The 26487-nt window shown below is 39.4% G+C and overlaps 1 long non-coding RNA gene across 1 annotated transcript in view; it reads right to left on the bottom strand.

The window, feature by feature from the left end:
• The window catches only part of LOC104913041 (uncharacterized), a 68360-nt gene that overhangs the window by 18059 nt on the left and 23814 nt on the right, over window positions 1–26487 (bottom strand). Inside the window, exons 2-3 of the long non-coding RNA XR_004161208.2 lie at window positions 15607–15708; window positions 13680–13775 (exon numbers count right to left, since the gene is read on the bottom strand). This is a non-coding gene — a long non-coding RNA (uncharacterized LOC104913041). The remainder of the gene's footprint in view (window positions 1–13679; window positions 13776–15606; window positions 15709–26487) is intronic.

Genomic DNA, 26487 nt, shown 5'->3' on the forward strand with positions numbered 1-26487 from the left:
GGAATGCCATTGTTTTAATGATTACAGAAAAGATGTAGCATTGTATTTTCACCATTCAACACAAGCAGGAAGTCTCTACTACTGAAAAAAATAAAACACTTCTACATGATACTAGGAAGAACTGCTCTGAACGTCTTTTCTTTGCAAATATAACATCATTAGTGCTACAGGTCATAGGCTTGAAATACAGCAGTGACTCTTTAAAGGTCATCAAAAAGAATTATTCTTTTGTATACTTAGTAGAGCTTACTATAAAACAACCTACATGAAAGAGAAATACCTGTACTACGAAAATAAAGCACAGATGGAATAACACAAGAAGAGTGTGTGTGACATGCTGGAACTTCCTACGAAGAACTAAACATACAGGGATAGTACTACGTCAGTTATTTCTAACCATGCAATTAACCAACTTTGCCTTCTGGAAGGTGACAGATAGTGACATCATACTGAGTAAAAGAAGTATAGTGCACCACAGCCTGTCTGCAAAGCCTAACACCTTAAGTAACTAACCCCTAATTAACCAGTGAGCTTGGAGTTTCTGTGCTACTCAAAAGACCTGTGGGAAGTGCACAGTGACAAGATTTGGCCCTTAGAATAGGGCTTGTGACTGGATTCCTCCTCTTCATACCAAGAAACATTTGATAATGCTACAGCATTAGAATCATAGTGGGAAGTAAGGATTTGTCTAGGTAAAATCTTTTGATTCAGACAGTGGTCAAAGGGACAGCTCTTTGATGTCTGCAGCTTTTTGTAACAAAGAATAAAATGAGATCTCACATTGCTGTGTGTGAAACAGATGGTACGGGTTATGGCAGCAGTTCATTCATATTGGGAACACTTGTTACAATGCATTATCTTTTAAAGATATGGAGAAAGCTATCTAGCATTTTGTGACTCACCTAGAGTATAAACAAGATAATTATCTGGTTCACCTGCTAGAGCAGGCAGATCGATTATAGAAGCTAATTAGAGACCTGTTTTAAGCAGATATGAACTCATGGGTTTTTTGTTATGGGTTCTTCTCCTCTTAACACACCACAGAGAAAACCATGGAACAACCGTGATTAGCCTTATTTCATTTTTATTGCTTCTCCCATTCAGAGTAAAACCACAGAAAGTCAGAAGTGTAGCTAATTTACTTTAGCAAGCCAGCAAATGTAAGTTAATTTCCTTGCTTTACTACTTCGAAATCTCTGCCAGCGCATTAATGTCAAAGGAAAACAAAGAAAAAATATGCATCCATATGGAATATGAGTGAAACTCATGGTTGACTGGCAAACACTGGCAGAGAAAATAGTCACATTTGCACAGTAGTAACAGATATTGGTGATGGGCATTTAAATGCTTAGTTATTTGCAGATGTCATTAATGCAACAGGCAAATATACTAGGTTGTGACGTTTCTCATTTTTAGTTGTCTGACACCGGAGAATTTTTATTCCCTTTAAGTAGCAGGCTTCCTTACTCTTACCATTCCCAAAGCCCAAACATCCATAGCATAGTGCCCACAAGTCTCTGACTGCTTGTATTTCAACATTTCAAATGTCTATTATCTGCTCTCATTTCCTAGTACCCTAATGTAATGTAGTAATGATATAATGCAATGAAAAGTATATCAATAGTGGAGAAGTGACACAATCCTAGGCTGCAGCAACTGAGAACAAGCCCAAATGCAGCAGCCATGGACGTAGAAACAAAGGAAAAAAAGACTGCTTACCTTTGGAAGGCTTCTGTAGGCAGGAGTGTCCAGTAAGATACGTTTGCATCCACTGCCAACCCTTAAATGAGGTCTGGGAAGTGGTAGATCCTGGCCCCACCCCTTCCAGTCACTCAGGTGCACTGCATACACCTGAGCTCCCCTGAGTTGGCCCTGCCTTCCCACCAGGTGCTCAATCAGTTCTTCAAGCTGTAACTTAGCATTACCTCTACACATACTTCAGAATCTGTTTGAAAAAATATTACAGTGCATCTGCAAGTGGGATGAAAAACAAAACAAATTATTTTATGAAAGCAGAAAGACTTACTTACTTAAATAATCAGTATGTACTTCCTGAGTGACTGGCTATTAGTGCAAACCACAGTGCTGAGCAGGGCACTCGGGGTCCCTCTAGTCTGGAATGGCAAAGGGAGCTAAGAGATCAAATGTGGAGAACTGTCTCTGTTTCTTGGAAGTCTCTCAAATGAAATTTGGCCTGAACTGAAACCTTGTCAAAGACCTGGAGCAGAGTTACAAAAGACATTAACCACAAAATGATAAACTAAAACTCACATTCATCAGGAAGGTGAATATCAATCAAATCAATCAAAATAGTTAGGTTTACAACAAGTCCTTAACAAGAAAGTTGACTCTTTTTTAGAATGCCTAAATACTGCTCTCTGGCACACAGATTGCATCTCAATGTGTTGTGATGTACAGGTAGGTATCTCATGTCTCATGCATAAAACCAAGGGAGGCATCACTTTAAGACCATGTCTGCTACATCAGGTCCTACACAGAACATGATTCTTCCCCTGCTTCTCTTCCTCTTCGACACACTGACCAGAGCACCACAGTACCTCTGCGTGGCTCCTGCTGAAGCTGTTTCGTTTTGTAGGAAATGTGATCACTAAGTCAATGTAAAGAACTAGCAACTATTATAAGCAGAGCACTAATGTAAGTGAAATACTAGCTCACTTTTGCTTCCCCAGTTTATTGCTGTTTTACAGCTCATATAAATATAATAAGGTAAGTATGGTAATACAGCTTAAACAACCTGAGCTGAAGAAGTCCTGTTCCAGAATGTGCAAACCTAATCTTTCAGGCACTCTCTTAGGAGACACAAAGTTAACCTATTGTCCCTCTAATCCCAATCCTAGATACTCAGTCTTCAAAGCAACAACTACTCTAGACTAGATGGGAAAAACTGCTTCTCAGGCTGACTAGCCAGTCTATCTCCTTAGATCAGGGCAGTATACTGATACTGAAGTTTCTTCCCAAGAAACACTCTCCAGTGTCAAAAATTATTTGTGGATGCACTCCAAAGAGTGTAACTGGTGGCGAGAGACTGGATCTATACAGTTACTTCCTCGCAGATAGGAGCTTGATTTGTCCATACTGGCAAGACTGTAACACAGGCACACCAGTGCAGCATCACACCTGAGGCAGTAAACACTTTCTCAAACTTAGAAGCTCACCTGACACTGTGCTTACTGAAGCTGCACAGACTGTCCTAAGCGAAGGCATAGGAAGCTCACATCTGCATGCAAAGGACCATGTATGCACATTTCAAGAAGTTCCAAGAGTTAATCAGCAACCAAGAAATCTCTTTTACATTTTTAAAATACTTAAAATACTAGAGTTAGAAACCTGGGTTAGTAATCTTCGGTATCTATGGCTATTGCAGCTGCTGCGCTGCCCATCAAAGATACCAGCACTTCTGCAAAAGCTGGACAGGAACAAGTACTAAATGTCTTTAGCGGCTTAATTGCCTTAGCGATACAGTCATATTTAAACCAATTGCTTTCTAAACGCATGCATTTCAAGGAAACTAACACAACCTGGGTTTACAAAACAGCTAATCTTGACAGACTGCTGAACTCCATGAAAAGCTTTAGCAGAGATAATCCTAGAGCACAGGGTGACATCGATCTCTGGCCACAGAGCTGCTATTCTGCCTGCCTGTCTCTTTACTACACTCTGGGGTAACACACACATTGCGGACAGTACACTGAGGAGGCTTGATCTGCACACTGAGAGTCCATATGAAGGACTCTCAGACATGGAAACAAACGTAGGGATGGCTAGTGCTTAGATGTTAGAATGTGCTCTTATAGACATAAATTTGCTATTGAAAATGATATTAAGTATTGGTTCTGCTTGCATTTATGCTACCAGATTGGTGCAATACTGTAAGAAATCACTGTGCAGTAACAGAAGCATACACTAGGTTACTAACTTGAAAAATGTCACAGTGCATGTACTCTACATACTTCTTGCTCCATAGCAAAGTTAGCATGTCTGATAAAAAGATTAAAAGTCATAACAGATGTCAAAAAATGAGAGAGGCATAAGCAGTATCTGAGGATCTGCAAAGACAGTATGGTTGTTAAACTGGGGAGTAATGACTCTTTTCCATTAAACATAGCAATGGTAAAACATTTCTCAGTAAAAATAATATTTTACATTAAAGCAAGCCTGGCACAAAGAAAAAACACTGCTTACATTTCATGTTCTTTCATCTCTGCTCCAAAAGAACCGATGATTTTCTCCTTCCTTTTGACTTATGGAGTCGGTGAAAATGTTTGCAATTACTAGGAAAAGGCTAAGAACTTACCAATGCAACTCAAAACTAAAAAAGTATTACTAAAACTAAGGTGACATAAAAACAAACAAAACAAACAAAAAAACCCCAAAAAACTCCAAAAAACCACCCAGTAACATTACAGATTTAAGACTGCTTTATTATTTTTTAGGAGAGTAGAATTATAGTAAGATGAAGGTCTTATTTAGTAGTTCCTACCAATCAGATAAAGGCTGGCTTTTCACCTTAGTTCCTTAAATACCCTATCCAATAATTAATTTAAACTTATATGGGACAGCTATACCATCCCTGAATAAAGTGATTTGTATACATCTAAACTCAAGTGCTGTGGTGGAAAGACAGGGGTGATCATTATTTCAAAGCTCATTTTTATTTTTCTCCTACACTTAAGACTTGTGAAATTATTTATTTGACAATCTGAAAATAAAACTTGAGCTGTATTAGCATGTAGGCTGCTCAGTAAAAGGGAAAAAAGGGAGAGAGAGGATTAATAAATTACATGCTAGAAACGGGAAACAAGATTAGAGGTGACATTTTGGCAATGTCTTTTTCACAGCAAAGGAAAAAATTGAAACAAGATTAGTTGGAGGGAAAAGAGGATGTCAATCAATAGGAAAAAAATGAAATCGAGAAAATATGAGAAAGACTGTAAAAAAAATGGAGGGGTTGACTAGGATAAAGGGTGCAATAAAAGTGACTCCATAGAAAAGAGGGAAATCACTGTCAATGGGTAGAAATCTCTAAATGAATCAAGAGGGTTAGAAGGCAGGCTAGTGAGTAGCATCCATCCAGCAGTGAGAACACATAAACAAGGGATGAGAGGGGAACAAGGTGACAGCAATGCATCCTACTCGTGCTACAAACATACAAGGAGTGAGTTCCCTGAGAACTGTATGCGTGTCTGCTCTACTTTCTTACCTCCCTTTGATGATGTGCATGGATGAATGGCGAGCTATAACCAAATCATGCAAGAAACAATTATGTGAAATCACTGACTAGGGCATGTCTGGATTTTTTCAGCTAGATTTCTATGGGTCAATATAGACAGAATGTATCCTACAGCAAATTTCAAAAGTGTCTATTAGGTTGCTTCCTCAAGCATATTACTACAGCAACAACACTTGAATTACTGGGCTTGTTGTTTTTCTTCTGTTTCCCATACAAAGCCAAAAGAATGATCCAACTATCTTCTCTGCAAGTTAGATGAACCTCTTATCATTCCCACCTCTTCCCCACCCACATCATAAATGCTGACTCTCTAGGATCTGTCATCTTTAGTTCCTCGAACTCCTCAATCACAGTTAAGATCTGTTCTTTCTCCTCACTCTATTTATACCCTGATAGTTGCTGTTTTGAATTAAATGAGACCATGAGCATAGCAAGCAGCAACATAGGAAAAAATTATTCTCAAAAAGAGTGGTAAGGTATTGGTACAGGCTGCCCAGGGAAGGGGTGGAGTCACCATCCCTGGAGGTGTTCAAGAAAAGAATAATGTGGCACTTAGGGACATGGCTTAGTGGGCATGATGGGGTGGGGTGATGATTGGACTAGAGGATCCTAGTGCTTCTTCCCAACCTTAATAATTCTATGATTCTATTCATGCTATTACTAATGAAGACAAGTGATGACTCAGGATTGACTGCAGCCTGAGTGGTTACTTCTTCTTAGACTAACCATACCCTCCTTTCCTGATATACATATATAATACAAAATGGATAGGATGGGGGTAGAGTCTATTGCCATAAGAGAATGAAGTGGAAAGCTGTTTGAGTTATCTCCATGTACTGGCACACTGCCATCAGCAGTCAGTCACATCTCAAAAAAAAAAAAAAAGTAAGCACCTGTTGCTTTTCAATACATTTAGACTGAAAGTAGCATGCATAGATTCCAACAGCAATTACTCCAAAGCATCTAATTTTTTTCCCCAGTATTTTAATACTGGAATACCTTTCAAGGTAAGATTTAACTGGTAACTTGACAGTGTTGCTTATTTCACAGAGTCATAGAATGGTTTGGATGGGAAGCGACCTTAAAGACCATACAATTCCTATCCTCCTACCATGGGCAGGGACGCCTTCCAGTAGATCACGTAGATTCATAATTCCTGTAACTGCTACCTATTGAAAACTTACATCAATTCATCAGTGAAATCAAGAGTTGTTAATATATAAAATAGAAATGTGGCAATACAAATATTTGATGGTTGAAATGCTTATTAACCTTGAGACTTAGAAACGAATGCATGCTTTCGTGTTGGTCTTAATAGAATATAATTTCACCTCAAAAGGAAAATACAGGTGATATATGCATACAGTATTTTCCTTTTTGATTCATCAGCAGCCTTTTTACTTTTCAAGTAAATTTTAATGATAATTCTTTCCTAGATTATTTTACAACCTGCTTTTAATTAGGATGACAGACAAATTTAAATTTGCCTTCATTTTCCTTCTCACAGTGTTCTTTATTCTCTATTAGTCTCCCACAGAGATTTTTTGAAGTGAAGCATTTTTGTTTCAGAATTTGTAATCTCTTAAACAGACTTTATAATGAAGAAATACAAGACTTTTTTACACAATAACCTGCTTTATTCTCAACTGTGTTTGGAAAGTTTCACATAAGGCAAGAGGTTAAGTAAATCTCCAGTTTCCTAGGGGTCAACGTGCAGAGGACGCAGATACATACCTAAACCTTGTATAATCTATTAAAACTCTCTGCAAATGTTGTTCTTCCTCTTGGCATACTTGTTGTTAAAGTTGCAACAGAAACATACTAGAAGAACAACTGCATCCTAGAGAAGATGTCATACAGTCCCTGCAAAATATGCTGCTTATTTAGAATTACTTGCTAGAAGACCTTACCTGCCAGATTGCTAAACTGCCATTGAAGACTCTCTGTTAACACATACAAATTCACCATTTGTTAGCCAGTATTTTCAAGAGTATTCTTCCTAGAATGTGTATCAATGCTGATCAGAGATCTTATGGCAGAATTTAGAAGTCCTATTCAATAGCATATTCCTTATGTAATGTATAAGAAATACAGTTTCATCTGGATATCAACACGCAAAAGATTTCAGTTACCAGAACATAAGACATAAGGAGTTTAATACACATCCTCAACCCTACATGACTGGACATTTAAACATGCACTGAATGTATAAGACTAGAGAGTTGATGAGGTGCTACAAGATATGGTTTAGTAGCTTAGTGGATAGTAATGGTGATAGGAGGATGAACGGACTAGTTGATCTTGTAGGTCCTTTCCAACCTTCTGATTCTATGATTCTACGAAGTTTTCAAGATTCTAGGCTACATTTTTTCAGCCTTTTTTTTTTTTTTTTAAACTGACATGAGAAGTCTTATGATGATTCAGCCCTGATGTAGTTGCCTTGGAACAAACACATAAGTGTTATGTTCTGAAGATATCAGAGTGTTGTAGAAATCTTAAGAATTTTAAAGAGAATATTCTAAGTTGTGTGGGAAAACGGTTTACATCTGAGATGTATGCTAGATGACATCTAACATTACAGAGAAACAGCTGTAATACAGAAATAAAGATAACGAAGGAAAAAATTGGCAGAAAAAAACTATGATCTGAAAGAGGTTTAACCAAATGTCCATCAAAACCAAACAACGTAGATGTGAAAGTAGTTAGTTATCACAGTTCTCAGTTCATTTGACATGAATTCTGAAGAGGAAGGAACAACTCAAGTATGATGAAGGTTTGTAAGAAGAATTTGCACACAATGTAGTAAGGAAAGAAAAGCTAAAAAGGAATCAATGAGATTTGGCAGGAAGCCAGACACGATCAAGTTGCTAGATCAAAACCAGCCCCATTATTTTTGTTTATCTTAAATGAGGAAGATTTCTAAGTGAGGACATTAAACTGGAGCTTTAGAAAAGTCACATAAGCATAGAGTAAAAGGAAATAGAATGAAGAAGTGAACAAATAAAACACAGAAGAAAAATGAAAATTGTTTCTCGATATTAAAATATGACCTAGATGTTACTGCCCACCATGACATCTGGCAGAAAATACTACAATAAATATTTCTAACTTCAAAGAACATTCAAGAGTTAAGGAGCAAAAACACACACAAAATGGTATATAGGAGTACCAGTGATAAGGAAAAGAAAGTGTAGGCTGAAATTGTATCTGACATTGTTTCTATAATATGCATAATAAAAGAAAAAATGTTTTAAGGGCTGAAAAGAGTACTATAGTGAGAAAAAAGATGCATAGAACACTAAACATTTTTTTTTTTTACCAGAAAATGACACCAAAAGAAAATAAAACTATATAAAAAAAATGCCAGATAGGTATCAAAGGGAATCAGTTTCATATAAAAGAGGATCAAGAAATAACACTACCTGAAGATTGACACAGCTTTAAAGTGAGCTCAGAGCTGTCCCAGAATTCCAAATAAAATGACAGTCGGCCAGGTAAGCCTTTCAGAGAGATGCACAGATGAAACTGCTTTAGGAAATAATTATAAGGAACCAACACCTGTATTGCAAGGAATCCAGTGAAATTCACTCTTGTATGGAGAATCTTAGCAGTACGTAAGAATTCAAGTTTAACAATTAGAATTCCTAAACAGTCATGATAAAATTTAGAAAAACTGGCATAGAAGATGAAAGAGAGGAGATAAGGACAGAACATCTTAGGTTGCGCAACAATTTTGTCCCTGAGGACAGAATTTCAGGGAGGAGGATTACTACTCAAAGTGTAAGGCACACACACAAGATGATAAATTCAATGACTCAGTACTGGAAAGAATAAATTAAGCATCTGATATTTATTGCTGAGTTCTAAACAAACTCCTTACAATCAAAGAGAGAAAGAATCTTCTGAATCTCTCGACTCTTTAGTGGAACCTTAGTAAAAAGGAGAGAGAACAATGACTCCACATTCTTTTCAAAATGCTGCACAATAAAGAAAGACCAAAGATATGTAAATCTCTCCTCTGTGTATGATTACTGCCTGTCTTATAAACATATGTTGTAATGAGACTAATATCATATATTTAGGCCAATTTTCTGTCCAGTTGCATGCTAAAAATTAGGAGAAAAGGGAGGAGATGAGAGGAAAAAAAGAAAAAAAAAATAAAACAACTGTGCGGATAAACCATCTTACTCTCATTTTCAAAACATTCAGAATAGCCTTAGGAGTTCCTCAAATATGACAAACCCTATCAGTGAGGACACAGGAAGTCAAGAAAAGTTCTGGAGTCCTATCCCTTGCAACCAGATCTGTAATTACGCAGAAGACCTTCCAATTAAATCTTAAAAACCTATTAAAAATCAAAGTACTTGAAAGCCAACACATCTAACATGAGAACAGTGTTCATCAGTGCAGTGTATAGAGAACATGACTATCCAAACCCAGCTAGGGTTTAAACATCTGCACCCTCATAGTTGTCTGAGTGGGACCTTCTGAGGACAAAACAAAGCTCTTAGTTGAAGTGCAACATGGTACCGTACACAGATAATGTGCTCTTGTTGCTGCTAATAAAATATAAGATAGGAGAACAAACTGAAGGTGTCCACAATATTAAAATGGTTGTATTCTGAAAGGGAAAAATTAATGCCAAAAAAAAAGCTCTCCATGCTTATTACAGTCATGGCTGTCTGGCTTGTGTCCATGCTATATAAGCACTTGTCTCCATGTTCTGCAGTGCACAAGAGCACTCAGGGGTATTGCAGCTGCCATATGAAACCTTTGCGTCTGATATTTAATTTGCTGCATAACAAAGTGAAATCCTTGCTTCCCTACGTAACATTCCCTCCCCCACTTCAGTTATTGTCTTTGTAATATTTTATGATTTGTCATAAAACACTCTGGGATATTTTCCTACAGAGGACACAATTATAAATACATTGCTGAAATGAAATACCTGTATGGTAGTCCTTACTCACAGTACAGCTGAGGCAATGGCAGACTAGGCAATATGCATATTTTAATATTTTATTTTGAGTTTTTCAATTTTTGTAATAAAAAGCGAGAAAGAAACAAAGAAGAAAACAAGCTCCACATTGATTTAGGACTTCAGCGAGAAGAATAAAGCCATTCCATCTATTTTACAAATGTGAATATGCTTATAACATTGATCTCAACAATGTAAATCAATAATACGCAGAGCTTTCCTGTCCCCCACAGATTGCCTGCAAATTATAAATGGTGGTTACAAAAGTATAATCAGGGTGAAATATTATCAACTCTCATATTCTACACATGCTGTAATTCAAAAAAGCAGATATCTTGGAACCTAGAGTTTTGATGTTTTAATGAGTGTGCTATTTTTTTCTAGAGAAGCACAACCAGTTAAATTCGGCATCCAGTCTTTTGCTAAAGAAACAGTTTGCAGCTTCCAAATGATTGCAATTCTCTTTTGCCATTATAGGAAAATCTTATAATATATTATATATATTATAGGAAAATCCTGTCACCAAACTTAGAAGATATTAAGCAGTTTAAAATTCACCTTAGTAGTATTTGATATAGTCAGACTGGCTTGTGTATCTGACACAAGGAGACATTAAAATACACAAGGAAACACTAACATATTTTACTGTGGGATGAAAAGCAATGTTTCACAGCTTTTTCAATACTTTGGTTCAGCCTTTTGAAATTTCGTCCAGATTCTTAACTGTGGTTGTTAAGTCTGAAACCTTAACACATTTCAAAGGGTTGAGTTATGGCCACTGTAAGAGCAGTGAATCCTAGAATATGTTCTCCTCCTTACACATGCATTTGTATTTTATTTTTAGGGATCTTGAACAGAACAGCCTCAACAATGAGAGAACAACTTCTCTTAAGATTAGCAAAAACAATAAAAGATTGAAAAGTCCAGTCTACTAAATCATAGACTCATAGAATAATTTCAGTTGGAAGGGACCTTTAAAGGTCACTTGGTCCAACTCCTCTGCAGTGAACAGGGACACCTACAGCTCCATCAAGCTGCTCAGAGCCTGGTCCAGTCTGACCTTGAATGTTTCTAAGGATGGGGCTTCCATCTCTCTGAGCAACCTTTGCCCACGACTCACCACTCTCATTGTAAAAAACTTCATTATGTCCAACCTAAAATTTCCCTCTTTTCATTTGAAACCATTTCTCTTGTTCTATCACAACAGATACTGCTAAAGAGTCTGCATCTTCCTTTCATGAAGACTAGCTTGTTTGTGAATACTCAGGGAATGTAGCAAACATCTCCATCCTACACAATGTTTTAAACATCTCAGGGTCCCTAGAGAAAATCACTGCTAGAAACTTTTGCACATGGGATGTCAGGTGTTTCTGTATTCAGGGTTTAGCTAAGCAAGAATTTTGAGAATCCAAAGTTTGATGAATTTAGCCCTGACTATTTTTCTAGATTCTTACAGAATGGCTTGAACCCATCTCTCTTAAAGCTCTAGCTTATTTTCCAAATACCATCTTGATTTTGCCACCCAACATTATTTTTTTAATCATAACTGACCAGAAGTTAAAGCAAGTCTAAAAAGTCATCCTGATTTTAGAGGAAAAAGTAGCAGTTGATCCTTTCCCCACTGTTCTTAAATTACAGAGAGACAGAAAACTGCATTTGAACAGTGTAGTATGACTTCCTTATTGTTTGCCCTGTAGTTATGTCACAGAAAAGCCTCATTGTAAAAGGTATGCTTTTTCCATAATGGTGATTACCTGGTTTTGTTCTGACTTCTGAAGCCACAAAGGGAAGTTTGGAGGATGCTGGAAGACAGTCATGAGCCCAATGACAGACTCCACTAACGGCTGAGGAAACATATGAGAGTCCTTGTTCAGGCTTTTGCAAACTGGTCTGGAAATTATCTTTCTGAGAACAGATTAAGAATTTATTTTCCATGTTTCTGTGTTCATTTTTGTTCAAAAGCTTCAAATTTTTGCTGGGCAAAAAAGAAATAAAGATGAAATGCTTGTGTGGTTGTTTTGCTGAGTTGAGAGGTGACCCCAGCTTTGTGCTATTCTTCTTATGTGCATCTAGTAGAAAGGTTTCTAAGTTGCTCACACCTTTAATGAAGCTGTCCTCACAATAACCCCATGGGTAGGTAAATGCTATTATATCCATTTTACAGATAGAGAACTGAAGCACACAGGGACTAAGTGATTTGTTGAAGTTCACACACAGCGTATAGCAGAGCGGGGACTTGAAATCACCTTTCAAATTACAGGGCTTGAACTCTGTCTGATGTACTGCACAGTCCTTTCCTTACCCAGCCAGCCTTGTATCCCCTTTCCACATCCACCTGTCCATCTGCACAGACTCCATCACATATCTCAACTCATTTCCTTCTGGGCATGAGGCCAATTGAATCATTTAAATGCCCTGGGACATCATGGAATGCCACATGCAGGAGAGCACATCATGCACACATCTCTGCCAGACACAGACTCCTAAAGGGTCTGTGGAAAGAAACTCTTGCAAAAATACTGGATTCTAGAAATGGATTTCAGAAGAAGACAATTCTCTTATCGTTTTTGGACACTTCACAAAACTAAGTTTACAAAGTATTATCAATGATTACAATACAGTACAGTTTGCATAATATTAAATTCTATTATAAATAGAAGATATGAAATCTTGTATAGCATATGAGAAATAAATATACTTTAATACAAATAAAGTGGGAACTCAGGCTCCTAGGATATGGGTATGGCTTGCAATCAGTCTACCCCTGAGGGAAAAATTAAAAAAAAAAAAATTAAAAAAAAATATATATATATATTTATTTAATTAAAACCAGGCTCTGTGTAATTCTTTATAAAACCAGGTCATAACACCAGATCATCAAAACGTTTCATAAACACACCGAAAACTTCTCTTGTGCTTCATATGGAAAACTAATAAGTGCCCTTATTTAAGTTAGATGAAATAAATAATTTCATAGCCACTTCTCATTTAATAAGGTTGGCTATGGCCTGCCTTTTTTCTCCTCAGCTTGTATATTTTTGTTTTGAATGAACATAAAAGCATATTTTCTTGCCTGCTGAGTGTTCATTAAAACCACTTCCAAATCTTTGCAGCCATTTAGAGTCCTCACTAAGCTCTGATCTTACTGGTGTATTGATTTAACTGTAAAAACATTCATCTCTTCAAATAAGAATACTAAATACATTAACTGAATGTTATGAAAGACATCTCTTTGTCTAAAGGCCTAAACTACTTGCAAAGGTTTCAAAAGGGAGGAAAACACCAATCAACTGAAAAAAACAAACCAGAAGGTCTATGAGAAAGGAGAGTAATCCAAACATGAATTTTACAGACTTATTAATAAAACACTGTTACCCCGTAAGCCTATGAAAGTGGTATGCTGCAAAGGAATGACCAGAACATTTTCTTTGAACTAATCCTGCTCCCTACCTGCAATCCACTCAGTTTGTCTGGCTGGTCCAAAAGCTATGGAAAATTTGAGAGCAGGAAACGCCACAACTAGAGGAGGGCAATGCTGAAGAGACACTATGAAGGGAGATAAGAAAAATATGTAAACAAACATAAACATAACCCAGATTTTCAATGAAGCCTATGATATGCACTCGTTGTTAAATTGTAATTCAATATACTTCTGAATTAGCAGTCTGAGCAAAATTACTGATTGGCTTTTCAGTACACAGTCTATTTAAGAATGTATTCCTCTGGTTAAGGTGACACATTGCATGTAATAAAGTAGATAACAGAGCTATATTAAAAGCATACTTAAGATCTTTATTATACCAGAACTCTGTAAATAACTCTGCTTTTTAATTACCAAAGATTTTCTATGCATAAAAACACTCAAATTATATAGAGACAGAGAGAGAATGCTCTGCAATAGGGAACATAGATATTAGATCATGTTCCTTTAAAATTCCAATTTTCAGACAGGATTATAATGACACTCAGTGCTCTGGCAAAAAGCACACAACTGATTATGAGTACCTAATAGAAAAATGCGGAGGACAGCAGTGCAGGAGCTGCCTGGTTATCTGTCTGTCCGAGAGATTGCTGTACTACTAATTGCAGTTAGTTATGGCCATGCTGCTCGAAAGATATAAGGTTATAGGAAAAAAAAAAAAGTAAAAGTTTATTATTGCCAGCAATCAGATAAGCTACTAGAACATATCTCTCCCTACCTCACTTCTGCAGCAGTTGAGTCGCTGATTACTTCTCAGAGAAATAGTTAAGAACAATTATGATAAAACTGCGAGTCATAATTTTAATGTCAAATAGAAACAGTCCTTTGCACACCACTGTAATAAACGTTCAGCTGTTGTCAAGAAAGAACTAGATAAATGATAAGATCCATTCTCCCCATCATTCTAAACATACAGAGCTGTAACTATTACTTTATTATGTTCATCTAGGCTGACAAATTGTATGTTAATATGTACAATCTTAATCACAGAAATAAGGGCATAAAAATCATTCAGTTATGTTAACATGCTTCACAGTTAGTTTTTCATTTGCCTGAACTCATATTGGTAGTTCAGTCACACACCTCATTGTTACCGAAATCTCAACAACCTCTTTGCAACTTGTCGGTAAAATTTTCCTTCTAACGTCAGTTTACTGTTGATGCCTCTCTAAAGAGTTTTGTGTTACTGTATATTAAGGCCATCCTATAAAAACACAATTTGTTTTACTACATTATAAAAGAATGCCAGTTATCCTGCCACATCTGTGTTATCTGCACAGTCCCAGGGGAAATATCCATATAATAGTAGGGAATATGTTACAATTTGTTTGGAAACATTTTTACAATCACCAGGTGAGAAAGTAATTGCTCACATGAAAATGGTTATCTCAGAGCATTATCACAAAGTTAGAGATTATGGTGTGTGCACAAAATATTAGTAACTGCTATCAGATTTCTTTGGCAAATCATTTGTTGACTAGCTAAATGAAGGAAGTAATGGAGATGTGTTCATGTCTGAGGTAAAACTGTAAGTTTTCACTAGGAAAATTCTTAGATATTGAGATAAATTGCTGATGTTGACCATCACTTTATGCACAAAAGGAGGTAGGAGTAGTTCATGCTTATCCCTGTGTGGGCTGTGCTCTTCTAGACCCCAATTACACTAATTGCAGAACCAGGACTCCTCAAATTCAATAAGGTTTCTCAAAGTCATAATCTAAATTAACATAATCTTCTGATGAAGATTGGGAAGTAATGAGAGGCACGGAGAGAATTCAGGTGTCCCTGAATGAGGGAATGCAAGCATGCAAGAACCTGGAGAGGAGCTGTTTTTGTGGAAATCAAGATAGCACTCCTTGCTTTGGGAAAAGTGGATCGTACAGAGCAGCCAAATACCTTTCAGAGTTTGTAGTGCTTTCTCTGCTCCACACTTCTCTGCTTAGGAGGGTTCAGCTCTCACAGTTGCACTCTCTGAACCAAGTGGCCTTACTGGGGTGTCTATGAAAAAGCAGAAGGACTTTATTTACTCTTTTCCTACACATTAATATAACAGCTTACAGGCTCTTAGCACATGGCTTAAAGAGGCATGCACTGCCTAAGGCTTTACTGCGTGAAAATGGAGCTTTACTATAGCTTTGTTTGCAGGAATGACTGAAATTTCATAGTAAAAAAGTTCCAAGATAAAACTAAAACTATTAATTCAAACAAAAATGGGTTTTTGCTAAAACACCTCGAAAAAAGAAAAAAACCCAAAAACCTGTTCTTTGTCCTCCCAAGCAAAATATCAAAGCTTAAAAATATCTCCAAAAATAAGAACACAACAGCTCATCTTCATGAAAAACTGAAACTGCTGGAAAATGTTACCCCTAGCTAGAACCACAGGAGTTTAGTTTGCTCTGTCAATATGCTCTAAAAGTAACTTCCAAAATTTTCTTTTTGTCGCACATTGTTTTTAATTTTTTTTTTTTTTATGGTTTCACTTCTTTATTTAGGCAAATCTGTAGAAAGCTTAAGCTCTCATCCCTTTTTCCAAGTCTAATTATTCTGTATACGCTTGTGAGATATCTAGATCTACATTTCTACTGTCCTTCCTTTCTAACTATATGTTGTTCACAACCGGTGATCATCCTAAGATTTGTAATGCTATAAATAAAAGTCGAGAAGCAAAGCACATCTCTATTGTTATGATGTGCTGAACAACCAAAATGCATTCTTTTGTATTCTGTAAATGGACTATTATCTTGTCCTTCAATGCTCAGATGGTTTCCCTGAGTAAAAAAATTTAATAGATAATTTTACAGCTGAATAACATTTGACCTTGGAACTGCTCACTGAAATCAATCAGGCAAGCTGATTTTTATGCATCATCTATGCACTAAAAAGGCACTTCAGGCAATTCCAAACATGAGACAGCATAGCAATAGGAAACACTGGTTTCTTGAAACATGAAAGAGCTTGTAAACTCCACGAGGCTTGCAGTTACTTCTGTGTAAACTTCTAAATAAGTATTTTATCCCAGCAGGACTCATATGAAGAACTTCCACAATAGCTGCACTAATAAGGAGTGATCCTTAGAGTTTCATCATAGCAGAGTACGTCTGGCAGTTTTGGTATTTTTTAAATTGAAAAATTTCTCCAAGGATTATCAGCAAAAGCACTTTTTTTATAAGCCAACAATTACAGTAGAGTGGATCTGTTTTTATAGAAGCATAGACAAAGCCTGTGATAAAACCATTATTTTTCTTATATCTCAAAATTTAAAGATTAGAAATTTAAGAACTGTTAATGCGTGGTCTGGATGGAAGCAGGTGTTTCAAATAGCATATTGTCTTCTGTAGGTTGATTGTTCTCTGTTACTTGAAGCCACTTCACTGATACACTGAACCTTTAATAATTCTGATGATTATCTATCCATGAAGTAAAACACTATTTAAAAAGTGTGTTAGTATACTTCATGAACAGATAAAGAACTTCTCGATGCTCTTATCTGCACCATGATCTGATCTGATCTGAATTAATGTTATGTGATGATATAAAATTCACTGTGAAACCTACATAGAGTTTTGAAACTCCAATGTGTAGAAAAAAAAGTCTGGCCCTAGCCAGCTACTCATCCTTCTTTGCAGACATACAGTTAATATAATGAACTTCAACAGTCTCTTTTGTCTTCCTTCTTTTCCATTTACAGGTAGCACAGCCAGTCTATGGCATTCTTCTCCCATCTGCGGTTGCTAAGTGTTGTCCAGTTCTCCAGTAATGACCTGTAGCTCTGACATCAATGTCTGTCCAATAATAGCTACTGGATAGTTCATAGAAATATGCCCAAAGGAAATTGAAATGAGCATAGCTACAAGATCAGGAGTCCCTTCATCATAGTATCATGGAGGCAATGTGGAACAACCCCGGATTTACTTGTGGTAGCATAAGAACTAAAAGGAAAGATTTCAGTATGTTTCAGAATCCTACTTTAAGATATAAAAGCTTTTCCTCCAGAGAAAACAAACACCTGATCCCCACAAGTTGAGATCTGTAAAGGCTGCTGTTTCAATTTTAAGATATGAAACCCTCTAACATGGAACAATCACCCCCAAATTATGTAAGTTGCAGATTAATTTTTGCTGATTATTATACACTGAATTCATTTTAGAGAACAACTCACTAGAGGATAAACGTCAATTTCATTATTATTTTTCAAAACTAAGATTCAATTTTGCATTTCTATCATATTCAAAATAATTTTTCTATGTAACTCAGTGGGATATCCATATGTGCTCAGAAACTAATGAGGTATGGGAAATAGATACACTATCATAAAATGAAAATCACTAAATGAAAAGAAAAAAAAAAAAGATTTTAAAAGGACCTTTTCAGTAAAAAGAACAATTTCATCACTCAGTGGAACTGCTCCTTCACTGTATCTCTGTTTTTTGCCATCTCAAGTGCCCTGTTCAATTCTGTAACTGTTTTGAAACATTCTTCTTCTACTGACTGAAGGAATACTGTTCATTAAAAATCTTTGTAAAGCAATGTTAAAAAAAAAAAATGAAGTAAATAAGTTTACAAACACTTCTAAAAATAAAACTGTGCTTTTTTCTAATCCTATTTTGTCTACAGTAAATAAATGGTTCTCTAAAACACGGACAAAATAGACTGTACTGCTTAGTAACACCTCCTCCCCATTATTTTAAGTACACCGAATAATTAATACCTTCCTCATCTTGAGGGGTCAGTGGTCCTATCCACTTGGTGTACTTTAGATAATCTGGCTGGGCAGAACTTTCATACAACCACTTGCCATATTCCAGTTCTTAATGAAATCTGTGTTTGTCCCTAATTTCCCTGCTTTCAAACTTAATTTTGGCAATTATACAAAACTCAAATGATTTGTACTAGCAGGTATTCAAGACTAACACATGCCCAGTTGTAAGGATGGTATGTGAACTGGTCCAGGACACAACTATAAGGTACGAACCTGCAGCAAATTGGTAACAGCTGATGGAAAAATGCTGCTACAGACGAATTAAAAATTCTCTTTAATTAAGAGCTACATGTTCAGAGAAAGTTAGTGAAAGATGTCTCTAAGCAGAGTAAGAAAAATACATATTCATATTCTGATAAGGCAATCAAGATGTTGATGTTAATATTAGAGCAATAACTTTAATTGTATTTCAGCAAACGAATGGCAATTAGAAAACAAATTATCTCAGAGAAGCATGTCTGCTGCACAGCTTAGCCCCCAAGGCAAGCCAAAAGCTAAACCTTTTTCTTGAATTTTAATGCAAGAGATAAATAGACACACCTCTGGAATTATTCTAAATAGAAATACCATAAACGATTTAAAGTTACTCTGAGGCACAAATGTAGAAAATGCCTTTCCTCTTGAAGTGGAATCGTTGTTGCCATAACAAACATTAGCATGCAAGAGTAAAATATTACTTGGTGCTTTAAAGATGGGGAAAATGTAACAGATGTTGGCCATGCTAATTAAAGAGCATATGTGTATAGTAAATGAGCTCCATTAGGGTAAGACTTAGTGCATAAATTTAATATTAATGATTCAAGGTGAATTTTGTGCTAATTCTCAGTGTTGTGCTGCTTATACAATGATCAAGCACAACTACAACCACTTTGTTTTCTGACAAGCAGCAGTTCTCCCCCTGCATAGCATCTGACCACTCTGCTCTACAGGAGAGGTCTTGGGACCACTCAGATCTTCTCACAGTAAGTGGCTGTCAACGGTTTACGGGCTGGTTCGGCCCGGTTCCGTGACTAGAAGGGCGGAGGGATCCGCGGATCCGCGCCCCCGGAAAAAAAAGAAAATAAGGGACCCCGAAATAATTGAAAACAGTGGCAACAATCTGAGGTAAAACAAAGTAATTTACTAAATATGGTATCAACAGAATTTTATAAGGAGAGAGAATGTGAAATTGATGGTGGATGGCCTTACCACAACGCTGAGATGAGAAGCGCAGGCAGAGAAGCGCAGGCGAGAAGCGCAGGCAGAGAAGCGCAAGCGAAGCAGCGCAGGCAGAGAAGCGCAAGCGAAGCAGCGCAGGCAGAGAAGAGAGCATCAGGTGACCTTGCCGGGAGTTATATCTCCTCGCTGACCGCAAAGCCCCCTGGGGAAACGTAGCTGCTCTTCTCCGCTGGACAGGCACCCGGAACTTGAGCATCAGCAGTCAAACCCCCAGTACATTGCATGATGTTATGATGTGGAATACCGATAATGAAAAATCATGAAACCATGACATTCCACCCCTTATTCCACATCACTACATCATGCTTAATATAGACAAACAAAATATAAACACACGCACTAGGAATTACTGACTGCACTCCCTCAACATCAAGTTCCCTTGCGGTACACATTGAACATCCCCGTTTTCCTGCATCACCCACCAAGTGGACCCAGGTCCCTGGGCAAAAACAGTTCCACGAAGAGGTTTGTCCTTCTCAGAGGCTGGAATAACCCAAACTGCCTTTCCCAACATATTCTTCACATGTACAACAGGGACTTTATCTCCCTCTACGGTATGTAGGGAGCTGGACTGGGTTGGACCACCACGATTGATAGATCCTCTGGTATTGACTAACCAGGTGGCTTCTGCCAAATGCTTCTCCCAGTGCTTAAATGTACCGCCTCCCATTGCTTTCAGCATAGTTTTTAACAACCCATTGTATCGTTCAATCTTACCTGAGGCCGGTGCATGGTAGGGAATATGGTAAATCCACTCAATACCATGACCTTTAGCCCAGGTACCTACAAGAGAATTTTTAAAATGAGTCCCATTATCTGACTCAATTCTTTCTGGGGTACCATGTCGCCACAGGACTTGTGTCTCAAGACCTAGTATGGTATTTCGGGCGGTAGCGTGGGGTACTGCATAGGTTTCAAGCCACCCAGTTGTTGCCTCCACCATGGTGAGCACATAACGCTTACCATTACGAGATCGTGGCAAGGTGATATAATCAACCTGCCATGCCTCCCCATATTTGTACTTTTGCCATCGCCCTTCCTCCCAGAGAGGTTTCATTCTCTTGGCTTGTTTAATTGTGGCACACGTGTCACAGTCGTGAATGATTTGCGCAATAGCATCCATAGTTAAATCCACCCCTCGGTCTCTAGCCCACTTATATGTCGCATCTCTCCCTTGATGGCCTGAGGTCTCATGGGCCCATCGGGCTAGAAATAATTCACCCTTGTTCTGCCAGTCCAGATCTATTTGGGCCACCTCAATTCTGGCAGCTCTGTCTACCTGATGGTTATTTTGCTGCTCTTCAGTAGCCCTATTCTTGGGCACATGGGCATCTACGTGACGCACCTTTATAACCATATTCTTTATTCGGGCAGCAATATCTTTCCACAGGTCAGCAGCCCAAATAGGTTTACCCTTTCTTTGCCAGTTGTTTTGCTCCCACTGCTGTAACCACCCCCATAGAGCATTTGCCACCATCCACGAGTCAGTGTAAACATAAAGCATTGGCCACCTCTCCCGTTCAGCAACATCCAAGGCCAGTTGGACAGCCTTTACCTCTGCAAATTGGCTCGATTCTCCTTTTCCTTCAGTGGCCTCTGCAACTTGTCGTGTGGGGCTCCACACAGCGGCTTTCCATCTGCGGTGTTTCCCCACAATACAACACGATCCATCTGTGAATAGGGCGTATGTCTTCTCATTTTCGGGTAGTTCATTATATGGTGGGGCCTCTTTAGCACGTGATATATCTTCTGCTGGCGGTGTTCCAAACTTTTTGCCTTCAGGCCAGTCCATGATCACCTCTAGGATTCCTGGACGGTTGAGATTCCCCATCCGCGCTCGCTGCGTAATCAGCGCAATCCACTTACTCCAAGTGGCATCAGTAGCATGATGGGTGGAGGGACCCTTTCCCTTGAACATCCAGTTCAGCACTGGCAGTCGAGGTGCCAGAAGGAGCTGTGTTTCTGTACCGATTACTTCGGAAGCAGCCCGAACCCCCTCATACGCGGCTAAGATCTCCTTCTCAGTTGGAGTGTAGCACTCTTCAGACCCTCTGTATGCCCGACTCCAGAATCCCAGGGGTCGGCCTCGGGTCTCTCCTGAGGCTCTTTGCCACAAACTCCAAGTGGGACCTTTCTCTCCAGCAGCAGTGTAGAGGATGTTCTTCGCATCCTGTTCCATCCGTACTGGCCCCAGGGCCACGGCACGGGCTATCTCTTGTTTAATCTGCTCAAAAGCCTGCTGCTGCTCAGGACCCCACATAAAATCATTCTTCTTCCGTGTCACCTGATAAAGGGGGCTTACAATGAGGCTGTAGTTTGGAACATGCATTCTCCAAAAACCCACTACACCCAGGAACGATTGTGTCTCTTTCTTATTAGTGGGTGGAGACATGGCACTGATTTTGTTGATCACATCTGTTGGGATGTGACGACGGCCATCTTGCCACTTTATACCTAGGAACTGAATTTCCTGGGCAGGCCCTTTCACTTTGCTTCGTTTAATAGCGAAACCAGCACGCAGAAGGATCTGGATTATTTGCTCTCCTTTCTCAAAAACTTCCTTTGCTGTGTTGCCCCACACGATGATGTCATCAATATACTGTAAGTGCTCAGGAGCACCTCCCTGTTCCAGTGCAGCTTGGATCAACCCATGGCAAATGGTTGGGCTATGTTTCCACCCCTGGGGCAAACGATTCCAGGTATACTGAATGCCCCTCCAGGTGAAAGCAAACTGTGGCCTAGATTCTTTGGTCAAAGGAATGGAGAAAAAGGCGTTAGCAATATCAATGGTGGCGTACCATTTGGCTGCCTTTGACTCCAATTCATATTGGAGTTCTAACATATCTGGCACAGCAGCACTCAATGGGGGTGTGACTTCATTCAGGCCACGGTAGTCCACCGTCAGCCTCCATTCTCCACTGGCTTTACGCACTGGCCATATGGGGCTGTTAAAAGGTGAGTGAGTCTTGCTAATCACTCCCTGATTCTCTAGTTGGTGAATCAGCTTCTGAATGGGGAGCAAGGAATCCCTGTTGGTGCGGTACTGCCGTCTGTGCACCGTTTTTGTAGCAATCGGTACTTGTTGCTCTTTCACTCGTAGCAACCCCACGGCAGATGGATCTTCTGACAGGCCAGGCAAAATAGACAACTGCTTAACACCTTCTGTGTCTACAGCAGCTATTCCAAAGGCCCATCGATACCCTTTGGGATCCTTAAAATATCCCCTTCTGAGGTAATCAATACCAAGTATGCATGGAGCCCCTGGGCCAGTCACAATAGGGTGCTTTTGCCAGTCTTTACCAGTGAGGCTGATTTCGGCCTCCAACATAGTTAGCTCTTGGGAACCTCCAGTCACCCCATGAATATAAATTGATTTTGTCCCTTGGTGACTCGAGGGCATTAGAGTGCACTGTGCACCAGTATCCACCAGGGCCTTATATTTTCGTGATTCTGATGTGCCAGGCCATCTAATCCACACAGTCCAATAAACTCTATTATCCCTTTCCCCCCCCTGGCTGGGGGCAGGGCCCCTCTATTTGTTACCTTCATTGTCTGCAGCAACTGGAGCAATCACCTTTTTGGAGAAGTTCACCTTGGTGGTTGATTTGTCTTGTAACTCTCTTACCCGTGCTTGAAGTACAGGAGTAGGTTGTTTATGCCACTCCTTCATATCTTCTCCATGGTCACGTAGGTAATGCCACAAGGCAAAACGTGATGTGGTCTTACTGTTGTCACTTGCTCGAGCAGGAGAACGTCTTCTTTTGATGGCTGAGACATTAGATGCCACCGGCTGGGAGGAAATCAAGTTGATGAGCCCCTCCAATAGGCTGTTTTGGGAATTCTGGTCCCCATTTGATGTATCCGTTACCTCCACGGATTTATCAGCTTCAGGCACGGTTGATAGTTTGTCTATTATATCTTCTTGTTTGTTTTCCATTCTGTCCAGCTTTTCAGCTACCTTTGTAATGGCTGAAACACAAGCTCGCAGAGGGCTTAAATGTAACTCAAAGTCTTGAAGTTTATTAACCAATTCACTTATAAGGGGTCTTCTTTCCCCTCTGCCATACATTGCTGCAAATGTGCTGGCGTACCTTTCTGGTGCGGTCTTTGTGAATGTACGCCACATGTTTGGTGTACACCTGACTCTCTCGGGATCATGCTCTTGGTCTGGCTCGTCAGGAATGAAATCGGGGCTATGTAGCATTTCCACCACAGCATATTCTCTTAAATAACAGATGCCTTCTTCCATATCAGCCCATTTCTTTTTCTCAGGCATCAGATCATCTTTGAAGGGGTATCTTTCTTTTACAGCTAACAACATCCGCTTCCAGAGGGTAAAGGCCTGGTTCTGGCATGTACTAATACCTCTGTCAATGGCTGAGTCCCTGGCAATGCCACCCAGTTGGCGAGCTTCTCTACTATCCAGCCACACACTGTTGGCCCCATTGTCCCAACATCGAAGTAACCAAGTGGCAATAGGCTCATTTGGGTGACGTGAAAAGTCTTTTCTCAGACTTCGAATTTCATTCATTTTCAGAGATCGATCAACAATAGTAACGATATCTTGCTCACCTCTTACTCTTTCGGGACTTCTTGTTGCCCTCATTGGCGCCGGTGACCGTGGTCTTACTGAGGGCCCCTCCCCTGGACTTAGGGGTGCTTCTTGTGGATCTTGGAGCCACTCCTCTGGACCTCTCTCCTCTTCTTTCTTCTCTTCTAACTGAGTCGAGATTCGTTTCATTTTCCGTCCTCTTACAGGGGCAAGTGACATCAATTGTGGTGCTTCTTGTAGTTGATCAGGTTGGTCAGTTCCAATGCTCTCATCCTCCAGTTCAGCTCGGAGCCTGTCTCGTTCGATTATGAGAGTATCTAGCTCAGATTGGAGGGTGTCTTGTTGAGATTGAAGACTGTTGAGTTTGGATTGCAGGGAGTCTCTCTCAATTCGGAGGGCATCTCTCTCAGATTGGAGGCTGTTTCTCTCGACCAGGAGACTCTCTCGCTCATTTTGCACTGTTTCCCTGAGACTCTCCTTTTCAATTTCACAAACTCTCTCCCTCTCCAGGATAGTATTGAATAAGGCCCGGTAAGCATTAGCCAGGCCCCAAATAATTTGGGCCTCCTCAGATCTTCCCGAGCCGCGACATTCCTGTCTCAAATATCTGTTTAAATTTTCAGGGTCTTTCAGGTGTTCTGGAGTAAAGTTCCATGACACCGAAGATTTCCATCTCTCTAAAGTCTCCCCCAGGCCTCTCCACATTCCCTGCCACTCAGTATTTACTGGTTTTGGGGCAGACTTCCTCAAAATATAATAAATACTAATAATAAGTGAAATGGTGAGCAGTACATTCACGGAGATTAATAACGTGACCAGGTGAGCATTGAAAATCCGCATAAAGAATTCAAAGGAGAGGCTGGAAACCTGCTTAAGAATCCCCAACCTTGTAAAATTAGCAGCTCCCTCTGGAATGGTATGCCACATAATATGCAGATGCCACATAGTTATTTCCATCCATGTTTTCAATTGGCTATATATACCTATTGCTCCATAGAGCAAAGTGGTGAACTTAATTAAGGCCCAGTATGTTTTTAGCATTAAGAAAGAAGAGACAGTGGCATGCAGCCCCTTAAAAGGCAGTTTCAGTAGAGAAAGCATTTTTTTTTTCTCTTTTTTTTTTTCTTTTACAGAAACAAGATAGCAAGGCTCAAAGTTTACAAATATCCTAGAGTATTGGCCGTCCGCCTGGACTTTTCAAGGTCACGCTTTCAGACAGTACTGGTGAAACAGATAAACTTTCCCAATGAAGCTGTCTGAGAGCGGAGAGAGAGATTTGTTCAAAAAGCTAAAAAGCAACTGGTGCCCGCATTCTCCACCAAGAATGTCAACGGTTTACGGGCTGGTTCGGCCCGGTTCCGTGACTAGAAGGGCGGAGGGATCCGCGGATCCGCGCCCCCGGAAAAAAAAGAAAATAAGGGACCCCGAAATAATTGAAAACAGTGGCAACAATCTGAGGTAAAACAAAGTAATTTACTAAATATGGTATCAACAGAATTTTATAAGGAGAGAGAATGTGAAATTGATGGTGGATGGCCTTACCACAACGCTGAGATGAGAAGCGCAGGCAGAGAAGCGCAGGCGAGAAGCGCAGGCAGAGAAGCGCAAGCGAAGCAGCGCAGGCAGAGAAGCGCAAGCGAAGCAGCGCAGGCAGAGAAGAGAGCATCAGGTGACCTTGCCGGGAGTTATATCTCCTCGCTGACCGCAAAGCCCCCTGGGGAAACGTAGCTGCTCTTCTCCGCTGGACAGGCACCCGGAACTTGAGCATCAGCAGTCAAACCCCCAGTACATTGCATGATGTTATGATGTGGAATACCGATAATGAAAAATCATGAAACCATGACAGTGGCAATGGGAGGCCAACACAATTCTCACTGGACTGAGTACAAAGAAATATCCTAAAATCTGGTGTAGCAATTCCAGATGTAGTTTTCTTCTGTGATAAAAATACCTCCTTCAAATGAGAATATACTCACGACATGTTTCTAATCTCCTGCCTCTCCCGGGACAGAATGCCTCTCCTGCTGGGGTAAAAACCTGTTCCCATGCCCCTCGATGCTACAGCTCTTTTGTTTGTATCACTGGGCACTGACTGTCCTTTGCTAAAGCAGTGGTAGTATAACATGCTTAGACGCTACTCAGTCCTACAGGGTTTCAGCCATGCTATTTAGAACATTTATAAAATCTTCTGATGTAGCTCAAAATGGTTTTAATGATCCTGCAACTGAATTCACACAGATTGCAACAG

The sequence above is a fragment of the Meleagris gallopavo genome, chromosome 13 (genome assembly GCF_905368555.1).
Source record: "Meleagris gallopavo chromosome 13, MGAL_WU_HG_1.1, whole genome shotgun sequence".
Taxonomy (NCBI): Eukaryota; Metazoa; Chordata; class Aves; order Galliformes; family Phasianidae; genus Meleagris; species Meleagris gallopavo.